Source organism: Oxyura jamaicensis, chromosome 1, assembly GCF_011077185.1.
Source record: "Oxyura jamaicensis isolate SHBP4307 breed ruddy duck chromosome 1, BPBGC_Ojam_1.0, whole genome shotgun sequence".
In the NCBI taxonomy this organism is placed as follows: Eukaryota; Metazoa; Chordata; class Aves; order Anseriformes; family Anatidae; genus Oxyura; species Oxyura jamaicensis.
The window spans coordinates 8,644,921-8,655,924 of NC_048893.1; positions in this window are offsets into that span (position 1 = coordinate 8,644,921).

Consider the following 11,004-nt stretch of genomic DNA (forward strand, 5'->3'; position numbering starts at 1 on the left):
TCTCTTCTCTTCTCTTCTCTTCTCTTCTCTTCTCTTCTCTTCTCTTCCCTCCATTGATACTTTGTTTATTTGCTTCTTTTTGTTTTGTTTTGTTTTGAAGTATGTCTTTATCTGTTTCATCTTGTGCTCATGGTTTCTTAATGTAAACAAAGCTGAGTTTGCTTACTCAAGGATAAAAGAGGGGTCTAGTGAATCTTTCCAGAAAAAAAGTAGCAAACACTAGGGAGAGGGTAAAACTGAAATGGAATATGGTAGGAAAGTATTAGTCATGAGTTGGAGGTGCTACGCATAGACCTGAAGGCAATCAGGTTTTGATTTTGTTTCCTCAAAGAGAATCTAGAATCTGGATTCCACAAGTGTATGCAGAAGACCAAACAGTACAAATATTTTGCATTCAAATTTGTAAGCTTAAAGCCAAAGGATAGGGGATGGAAGGGTATCTGTCATTGTCAATCTGAAGAATCCAGAAGAGGGAGGCTCAGTCAAAGTCTGTCCTAGTGTCCTTTAGGGTCAGATCTGCAGTAAATGTGAAAAGGCATCTCCAGATCTAATTCTGCTTAGAGTTCATAGGGTCATAGAATCATAGAATATCCCGAGTTGGAAGGGACCCATAAGGATCATCAAGCCCAACTCCTGGCACCACACAGGTCTACCCAAAAGTTTAGACCATGTGACTTAGTGCACAGTCCAAATGTTTCTTAAGTTCAGACAGGCTCAGTGAAGTGACTACTTCACCGTGGAGCCTGTTCCAGTGCACAATCACCCTCCTGGTGAAGAACCTCCTCCTGATATCCAGCCTAAACTTCCCCTGCCTCAGCTTAACACCATTCCTGCAGGTCCTATCACTGGTGTTTATGGAGAATAGGTCACCTGCCTCTCCACTCCCCCTTGCAGGGAAGTTGTAGACCGTGATGAGGTACCCCCTCAGTCTCATCTTCTTCAGGCTGAACAGGCCTAGTGACCTCAGCCACTCTTCATATGTCTTCCCCTCTAGGCCCTTCACCATCTTCATCACCCTCCTCTGGACACTTTCCAACAGTTTAATGTCCTTTTTGTACTGTGGTGCCCAGAACTGCACACAGTACTCGAGGTGAGGCCACACCAGCGCAGAGTAGAGCGAGACAATCACTTCCCTCAACCAACTAGCAATGCCGTGCTTGATGCACCCCAGGATATGGTTGGCCCTCCTGGCTGCCAGGCCACACGGCTGGCTCATATTCAACTTGCTGTCAACTACAACCCCCAGATCTCTCTCTGTGGGGCTGCTCTCCAGCGTCTCGTCGCCCAGTTTGTATGTATAGCCAGGGTTGCCCCATCCCTGGTGCAGGACCTGGCACATGCTTTTGTTAAACTTCATGCAGTTGGTGATCACCCAGCTCTCCAACCTGTCCAGATCTCTCTGCAAGGCCTTTCCACCCTCATCCGAGTCCACAACTCCTCCAAGTTTGGTGTCATCGGCAAATTTGCTCAAAACACCTTCTAGTCCTACATCCAAATCATTTGTAAAAACATTGAAGAGGACTGGCCCTAAAATGGAGCCTTGAGGGACTCCACTAGAGACCTTCCACCAGCCTGATATGGCCCCATGTATTTACTACAACCCTTTGAGTCCTGCCCGTCAGCCAATTGCTCACCCATCGTATGATGTTGTCTAGTTGTATGCTGGACATTTTGTCCAGTAAGATCCTATGGGAAACCATGTCAAAAGGCTTGCTGAAGTCCAAAAAGATCACATCAGCTAGTTTCCCTTGGTCGACTAGATGGGTGACCTTATCATAAAAGGAAAACAAATTTGTTATGCAGGATCTAACCCGCATGAACCCATGTTGGCTGGGACCAATGACTGCATTGTCCCCCAGGTGCGCTTCAATAACTTCAAGAATCATCTTCTCCATAATTTTACCAGGCACTGACATGAGACTGACAGGCCTGCAAGTGCTAGGGTCTTCTTTCTTACCCTTCTTGAAAATTGGTACAACATTTGCCAGTTTCCAGTCTACTGAGACCTCTCCAGATTTCCAAGATCATTGAAAAATAATTGAGAGAGGGACTGCAATGATGTCAGCCAGCTCTTTAAGCACCCATCTGGACCCATGGACTTTGTCATTGGCTATGTCATTGACTGTGAGGAGACCTTCCCCATGAAGTAGCAGACCTATGTTTTCCTTGGTTCTCCTTTATCTAATCACATATTTAAAAAAACTTTTTTTATTGTCTCCCCCACACATGGCCAGCTTCAACTCTAGTTGGGCTTTGGCCAGACAAATTTTCTCCCTACAAACATGAACAGCATCCCTGTATTCCTTCCTCATTTCCTGACCCTCTTTCCAGCAGCCGTACACTTTCTTCTTTTGCCTAAGCTCCAGTAGAAGATCCCTGGTCAGCCAGGCCGGCCTGCTGGCCCTCCTGCCTGACTTCCAATATTTTGGAATTGCTTGATCCTGTGCTTTTAGGAGGCAGTGCTTAAAGACTGACCAGCACTGATGGACGCTAATGCCTTCAAAAGCATTTTCCCAGGGGACCTTACTCACTAGTTCCTTGAGCAGCCTGAAGTCTGATTTCCCCATATCCAGGGCTGAAGTTTTGGTGGCAGTTTTCCTTCTGTCACCATAAACTCTAAACTCAACCAGTTAATGGTCACTATGACCGAGAAGGCCGCCAATTGCCACGTCTCCCACAAGACCCTCTCTGTTCTCCAGCTACAGGTCTAGGAGGGCACCTTTCCTAGTTGGCTCCCTTAGCACCTGCACCAAGAAGTTATCATCTAGATGCTTTATGAACCTCCTGGACTTGTTCATGTCAGCTGTGTCGTGATCCCAGTTGATGTCTGGCAAGTTGAAATCCCCCATAAGGACAAGGGGAGTTGATCTCGAGGCATCTCTTAGTTCTGCAAAGAATAATTCATCAGCATTTTTGTCCTGGCCAGGTGGTCTGTAAGAGACTCCCACAACGACATCCCCTTTATTTGTTTGTCTCTTAATCCTTACCCAGAGGCTCTCAACTTTGCCATCGCCAACCTGAAATTCCACACAGTCCAGCCCATGCTTCACATACATCACCAAAGCTGATACATAAAATAGCAGTCTTGAAGACAAGTATATTCATATTTCTGAAAAAAAAAAAAAAAAAAAAAAAAAGAGTCCTGCTGTTCATATACTATAGTTTATATACATAGTTTAACTTTACCAAAATCCTTTCCCATAGAATCATAGAATATCTGAGTTGGAAGGGACCAACAAGGATGATCAATCTAACTCCCGGGTCCCCAAAGGACAACCCCAAAAAAATATCACAGAATCACAGAATAGTCTAGGTTGGAAGAGACCTCCAAGATCACCGAGTCCAACCTCCTACCTAACGCTAACAAATCTTCCACTAAACCATATCCCTAAGCTCTACATCTAAACGTCTTTTAAAGACCTCCAGGGATGGTGACTCAACCACTTCCCTGGGCAGCCTATTCCAGTGACTAACAACCCGTTTAGTAAAGAAGTTCTTCCTAATATCCAACCTAAACCTCCCCTGGCGCAACTTTAGCCCATTCCCCCTCGTCCTGTCGCCAGGCACGTGGGAGAATAGGCCAACCCCCACCTCGCTACAGCCTTCTTTCAGGTACCTGTAGAGTGCAATAAGGTTGCCCCTGAGCCTCCTCTTCTCCAGGCTAAACAGTCCCAGCTCCCTCAGCCGCTCCTCGTAAGACTTGTTCTCCAGACCCTTCACCAGCTTCGTAGCCCTTCTCTGGACTTGCTCAAGCACCTCCATGTCCTTCTTGTAGTGAGGGGCCCAAAACTGAACACAGTGCGGCCTCACCAGAGCCGAGTACAGGGGGACAATCACTTCCCTGAACCTGCTGGCCACGCTGTTTCTTATACAGGCCAGGATGCTGTTGGCCTTCTTAGCCACCTGAGCACACTGCTGGCTCATATTCAGCCAACTGTCAACCAATATTCCCAGGTCCTTCTCTGCCAGGCAGCTTTCTAACCACACATCTCCCAGCCTGTAGCGCTGTTTGGGGTTGTTGTGCCCTAGGTGCAGGACCCGGCACTTGGCCTTGTTGAACTTCATACCGTTGGCCTCGGCCCATCGGTCCAGCCTCTCCAGATCCTCCTGCAGAGCCTTCCTACCCTCGAGCAGATCGACACACGCACCTAACTTGGTGTCATCTGCAAACTTGCTGAGGGTGCACTCGATCCCCTCGTCCAGATCATTGATGAAGATGTTAAAGAGGACTGGCCCCAGTACCGAGCCCTGGGGGACTCCACTAGTCACCAGCCTCCAACTGGATTTGACTCCATTCACCACAACTCTCTGGGCCCGGCCATCCAGCCAGCTCTTAACCCAATAAAGTGTACGCCAGTCCAAGCCATGAGCAGCCAGTTTCCTGAGGAGAATGTTGTGGGGAACGGTGTCAAATGCCTTACTGAAGTCAAGGTAGACCACATCCACAGCCTTTCCCTCATCCACTAAGCGTGTCCCCTTGTCATAGAAGGAGATCAGGTTCATCAGGCAGGACCTGCCCTTCATAAACCCATGCTGACTAGGCCTGATCGCCTGCTTGCCCTGCAAGTGCCACATGATGACACCCAAGATAATCTGCTCCATGAGCTTCCCTGGCACTGATGTTAAACTAACAGGCCTATAGTTCCCCGGGTCTACCCTCCGGCCCTTCTTGTAGATGGGTGTCATTTTTGCTAGCCACCAGTCAAGTGGGACTTCCCCCGATAGCCAGGACTGCCAATAAATGATGGAAAGCGGCTTGGCCAGCTCCTCCGCCAGTTCTCTCAGTAGCCTTGGGTGGATCCCATCCGGCCCCATCGACCTGCGTACATCCAAATGCTGTAGCAGGTTGCCAACCATTTCCTCGTGGATAGTGGGGGCCACATTCTGCTCCCCATCCCCTTCCACCAGCTCAGGGTACTGGGCGTCCAGAGAACAACTGGTTTTGCCACTAAAGACTGAGGCAAAGAAGGCGTTAAGCACCTCAGCTTTTATCTCTGGTTACTAAGTTTCCCCCTGCATCCAGTAAAGTGTGGAGATACTCCTTAGTCCTCCTTTTGGTGTTGATGTATTTATAAAAACATTTTTTGTTGTCTTTAACAGCAGTGGCCAGATTGAGCTCCAGATGAGCTTTGGCCTTTCTAATTTTGTCCCTGCACCGCCTCACAGCATCCTTGTAGTCCCCCTGAGTGCCCCGTCCTCTTTTCCAAAGATTATAAACCCTCTTTTTTTTCCTAAGCTCGAGCCACAGCTCTCTGCTCAGCCAGGCCAGTCTTCTTCCACACCGGCTCATCTTTGGGCACGTGGGGACAGACCGCTCCTGAGCCATTAAGATTTCTTTCTTGAAGAGCGCCCAGCCTTCCTGGGCTCCTGTGTCTTTCAGAACCGTCTCCCAAGGGACTCTGCCAACCACTGTCTTGAACAGCTCAACGTCAGCCCTCCGGAAGTCCAAGACAGCAGTTTTACTGATCCCTTTCCTGAGTTCGCCGAGCATCGAGAACTCTACCATTTTGTGGTCACTCTGCCCAAGACAGCCCCCGACCAGCACGTCTCCCACCAGTCCTTCTCTGTTAGTGAACAGAAGGTCTAGCGGGGCACCTCCCCTGGTAGGCTCGCCAAAATAGAATCACGTCACAAGTCTGAACGCTGTCCAAGAGCTTCTTGAACTCTGTCAAGCTCAGTACTGTGACCACTTCCCTGGGCAGCCTATTCCAGTGCGTGACCACTCTCGGTAAAGAATCTTTGCCTGATATCGAGCCTGAACCTCCCCTGTTGCAGCTTCAAGCCATTCCCTTGGGTCCTACCGCTGATCTTCAGAGAGAAGAGATTAGGTGCTTTCTCTCTGCTCCCCCTCATGAGGAAGCTGTAGACTGCCTTGAGGTCTCCCTTCAGTCTCCTCTTCTCCAGGTTGAACAATCCAAGTGACTTCAGCCACTCCTCATATGTCTTCCTATCTAGACCATTTACAATCTTTGTTGCCTCCTTCAGACAATCTCTAAGAGCTTTATGTCTTATACTATGGCACTCAGAACTGAACACAGTATTCAAGTTGAGATCGCTCCAGTGCCAAATCGAATGGAACAAGCACTTCCCTAGATTATCTAGTAATGCTGTGCTTGATGCACCCCAGGATATAGTTGAACCCCCAGCTGCCAAGCCATAGTGCTGTCTCATATTCAACTTACTGTCAATTGAAACCCCCAGATCCCTTTCTGAAGTCCTGCTCATATTGTTGGTGATTGCCCAGCTCTCTAATTTGTCCAGCTCTCTCTGTCAGGCCTCACAACCCTTGACAGAATCAACAGATCCACCCAGTTTGGTATAATCCATGAACTTGCTCAAAAAACCTTTAAGTCTTTCATCAAAATCATTTATGATCCAAATTTTATGATATATTTTTGGTTTATTTTCAGTAACTATTTTGTTCTTCCAGAGATCTTGTTTTCAAAGAAGCATGTTTTCCAAATATGAAATGAATGTTTTTTTGCTATGTGTAGCTGAGAAAGGGTCAGAAAATAATACTTCTCTCTTAAGAATTCATATTTTCCTCTGAAACTGTTATTTTGCAGATACAAGAATTTGATTAGCTTCTGATAACATCTAAGATAACAGTTTCTTAGATAAACTAAACTCTGGAGTTCTTAAGAAACTTTTTGTTAAATCTTGAACAATAGGCCTCATACTTCTTTAAAGAGACCTATTCTCTTAGATCTCTTAAGTACTTTAGAAAATTCCTCAGAGAAAATGTAATCCATGTTTTATCTTATGTTTTTTTCAAAACATAAGAGCATACATGAATTAGTATGCTGAGTCAAGTCCATCTTGTCAAACTACCAGTCTGAAACACTGGACAAAATCAAAATATACAGAAGTCAATAACAACAACGCAAATATAGTGATAATTTCTCAGAATAGTCTCCTAACTTTGAACAGCATGCATCCCAGGAACCTCCTAGTCCAGAGACAGTTTCTATGCACTTCTACTGATGCAATCCTTATTGGATTTCTATTCTGTAAACTCTGTCCAACCTCTATGCAAATGTTTACCATCTACAACATCCTTTTGGTAATAGTTTCACATCTTTAACCTACCATATAATGACTGATATTTTATACTGTATTGTCTGAACTTGTTAGATGCAAACTTCATTTAATTACATGCCTCCTTACTCCCCCAGATTTGTACTACGGCAGTCCCTGAGTAATCACTCTATAATCACCCTCTCCGTGCCTCTTAAATAATTACAGTAGAAGATTTGTGGTTGACAGCAAGTTGAATATGAGTCAGCAGTGCGGCCTGGCAGCCAGGAAGGCCAACCCTATCCTGGGGTGCATCAAGCACAGCATTGCTAATAGGGCAAGTGAAGTGATCGTCCTGCTCTACTCTGTGCTGGTGCGGCCTCACCTTGAGTACTGTGTGCAGTTCTGGGCACCACAGTACAAAAATGACATTAAACTGTTGGAGAGTGTCCAGAGGAGAGCGACGAAGATGGTGAAGGGTCTGGACGGGATGATGTATGAAGAGCGGCTGAGGTCACTGGGCCTGTTCAGTCTAGAGAAGATGAGGCTGAGGGGGGACCTCATCACAGTCTACAACTTCCTTGCCAGGGGGAGTGGAGAGGTGGGTGACCTATTCTCCATAAACACCAGTGATAGGACCTGCGGGAACAGGGTGAAGCTGAGGCACGTGAAGTTCAAACTAGACATCAGGAGGAGATTTTTTCACTGAGAGGGTGGTTGCACACTGGAACTAGCTCCCCAGTGAAGTAGTCACTGCACCAAGCCTGTATGAATTTAAGAAGCGTTTGGACTGTGCACTAAGTCACATGGTCTAAACTTTTGGGTAGACGTGTGTGGTGCAAGGAGTTGGACTTGATGATCCCTTCCAACTCAGAATATTGTGATTCTATGATTCATTCATCTATTGTTTTCTGCCACAGATGTGGTTCCAAAATCTAATTGCTTTTAAAGTTTGCTAATTGTATTCTGTGTGCTTAATATTCTCTATGTATTTCTGTTAAACAATACTTTGCTTCTTGTCCTAATAATAATAGCATTTGCATTTGATGCAGTTCAAAAAGTTTTTTTTTGTTGTTTTTTTTTTGTGTGTCAACAATTTCTTGAACATGAAACTTTAAGCTATAGTCTATACCTCCATATTGAGACATGTTTTGCAAGTGAACACATCAGATCACTAAATCATAGAATCATAAAATAGTTTGAATTGGAAGAGACCTTAAAGATCATTTGATTCCAAACCCCCTGCCAAGGGCAGGGACACCTTCTACTAGATCAGGTTGCCCAAAGCCCCATCCAACCTAATCTTGAACACTTCCAGGAATGGGGAATCTGCAGCTTCTCTGGGCAACCTGTTACAGTGCCTCACTGCTCACTGCTCTCTGAATAAAAAAAAAAAAATGTTTTCCTGATATATAATATAAACTTACCCTCTTTTAGTTTAAAGTCCTATCACTACACTGCCTGAGAAAGTGTCCCTCCCCAGCTTTCCTCTAGGCCCCCTTTAAGGATTAAAAGGCTGCAATAAGGTGTCTCAAGAGCCTTCTCTTCTCCAGGCTGAACATCCCCAGCTCTCTCAGCCTGTATTCATAGGAAAGGTGCTCCAGCCCTCTGATCATCTTTGTGGCCCTCCTCTGGACCTGATTGGGTCCAGAGGAGACACAAACCTGGTCTTTGTTATGCTGCAATCCCAGGGATAAACACAGTACTCCAGGTGGGGTGTCACAAAAGAGAAATACAAATATTACTTTGTGTGGGTATACCTCCAGTTATATAAGGATACTTACTTATAAATGACAACAAATTCTTTATAAGTATTGGATATTAAAAAGTCAACAATCCCTAAAGAGGTATTTAAATGTAGCATTCATTACTGATTTTTATTTATTAGTGTATATATTGTGAGGGTGTAAAAAGGCTTAATCATACTACACACAGATAAGAAGATGACCTGTACAAAAAGTGTAAATACAACCTCAGGCAAGAAGAAGGAGGTCAACATGGCAGTCAGCTGGGAAGAAATCCCAGACAATAGTGAGATACCAATGATTAGTCTAATAAGCAACTGCTTTACCACAACAGTTACCCAATTGCCAAGTATTGTCATACTAACAGAGAAAAATAACAAAGACGTTTTAACCGAAGGCTTTGTAAGAAAACAGATTGCACAGCTGAACTCAGTAGAACAAAGCAAAAATTAGGAGTATACTTCTTCTATCATTATCCATTTTATTTTTATAGGCATCATGGGAAACCAATTATGATGACAGCTGTGAAAAGTCATTAAAAATTATACTGATTATCATTTGTTTCAGATTACCCATATGAGGAATAACCAAAAAAAAAAAACAAAAAACACAAACAAACAAACAAACCACAATTCTGTATACATAGTATAGCTTACTATCTTGTTAATTCACTCTAACTGCTCTTTAAAAACAAACAAATTCAGTAAATAATAGAAAAACTATATTGATAAGAAGCAACTTTTCCTCTAGAAATACCATTTGTATCCATGAAAGGATAAGGACCATTTTACATCATTTATAGTATTCTTTATGCTTCCCACCTTTGCAACTTTCAAAAATTCTTTTGGGATGTTATTGTTTAATGTGTGATTCCTGTGTCTTCAAAAGTGAGTGTAGAGATTGAAGTGGATGTCAGCTGATATATATGAACATTTAACATATTGCCCACAACCAGAATTCATCATTAGAGGGGAATAGCAGATGACTGAAAGAGGCAAGACAATTGTATATATTTAAAACCACAGTGATTATTTATCTTGGCATTTGTTCATAACTGCTAGATTAAAAGTTATATTAAAACCATTATATTAAATAAAAGTATTATTTATTATATCTTCAAGAACAGTAGCTTCTTTAATGCATTATATAAACAGTCAAAATGCCTCCAATATTTAATTAAAAACATGTATCTTTTTCCTAGATACTTCTTTTATAGTGAGATACTTTAAAAATCACAAGAAATGGCACAGCTTTTTGTAGAGAAAGAGTCATCAACTGAAACATTCTCTTAACCCATTGGATTTCCCTTAGAATTCTTAATTTGACCAACCTTTGGGGGTTTAGAGTTATTACAATCTTAATAGAGTTAACACAGATTAATTTTAATTAGTTGTGTACAATCCTAGATTTTTTTTCAGGCATATACTCAGAATGTGTTTTGATCTATGTAGGCACTCAGGTAACTTCTATTGCTACATCTTCACTAATAGATATTTTTCTTCTTTACAACTCGTGTAGTGCTCTCACTGCTCTACATCTGGGAACTCAGGCCAAGGATAAACCGAGTAGTTTGGTAATATTACCTGTGTGAAATCAGAAAATTAACTCAGCTTTTCCAAGTCTGAAACCACAAGACTCTGCATCCTTCCCAAATAAATGGATTGGCAATGTGCATTTCCACATGCTTTGTCATTGTATTACCTTAGAATTATTTGCGAAATACATGACATCTACAAAGTAACCCAAGTTCCATACCATGTTTTCTGTCTGACATAAAACTTTTGTTATATTATTTTTTTATTTTTTTGGTATATCATTAACAAAGCCTTTCAATTTTTTATTTATTTATTTTTCATTTTTTTTCCCATATTCTCTCTCCTTTTAAAACATATCTTTTTTCAGAGCTGATATTATATGAAACATGAGTTCAAGCTAGCTCCATATAAACTACATGATATCTTTCAAACATATGAAATATATTTGATCAACTCTCTGGAAAATATGCTTTTTCCATATGGGCTAGTTTTCACATAGGAAGTTATGTATTTCTATAGAGAACATAATATGTTCAGACAAAAATAATAGGTAAGGAGTTGCAAACCACTGAGTGGGAGAAACAGGTGTCCAACTGGATTTTCACGTAGGAAGGTCGTAAAGGTCACTGATGGTGATGAGGTCTCAGAGATTCACAAATCCTCATAAAACTATTCCTTCCTTTCCCAATACACTAATTTTCTACTGC